This window comes from Elephantulus edwardii, unplaced genomic scaffold (assembly GCF_000299155.1).
Source record: "Elephantulus edwardii isolate Elephantulus edwardi_28Jun2011 unplaced genomic scaffold, EleEdw1.0 scaffold00097, whole genome shotgun sequence".
Classification (NCBI taxonomy): Eukaryota; Metazoa; Chordata; class Mammalia; order Macroscelidea; family Macroscelididae; genus Elephantulus; species Elephantulus edwardii.
In genome coordinates this window covers 12,122,348-12,123,059 of record NW_006399847.1, presented here as the reverse complement: position 1 = coordinate 12,123,059, position 712 = coordinate 12,122,348, and positions in this window count along the sequence as shown.

The window sequence follows — 712 nt, the reverse complement described above, 5'->3', positions numbered from 1 at the left end:
GAGAAGGACCTGAGATGTTTGCTGCAGAGAATCAGGAACTGTTGTTCTTGATGTATTACATATCCACATCAAGAAAATAAAGATCCATCACTGAGAGATAGGCCACATCATGTTAGATGCAGAAAAGATTGAAATTGTCAATAACTTCATCTTGCTTGGATTCATAGTCAATACCTTTGGTACCAGCAGTCAAAAGATGTATAGCATTGAGAAAATCTTTAGTTAGGGATCCTCCAAAAGTCCTAAAGAGCAATGGTGATCTCAAAACTGGACAGTGCATAAGGATTGGCAAGAGAAGAATTGATACATTTGAGTTGTGATTTGGAAAAAGAGTGCTGAATATCCCGTAGATTGCCAAAGGAACAAACAGATACATCTTAGAGAAAGTGCATCCAGAGTGTTTCTTGGAAGCAAAACTTTTTCTTACATATTTTAGTCATGTTGTTAGGAAAGATTATTCCTTGTAAAAGGGCCATTGTGCTTAAAAAAGGGAGAAGGTAAATGAAGGAGAGGAAGATGATGAACATGATGGATTGAGTGTTCACAGCAATGGGTTCAAATGTGTCAAGAATGATAAGAATGACACAGGGTTTAGATCTGTTGTTCATAGGTTTACTATTAGTTGTGCTTGACTTGACAGCACTTAATAGCAATAAGTCTACTGTTAACTTCCATGAGGCATCTGCCTTTTTTTTTAATTTCTATAATTATA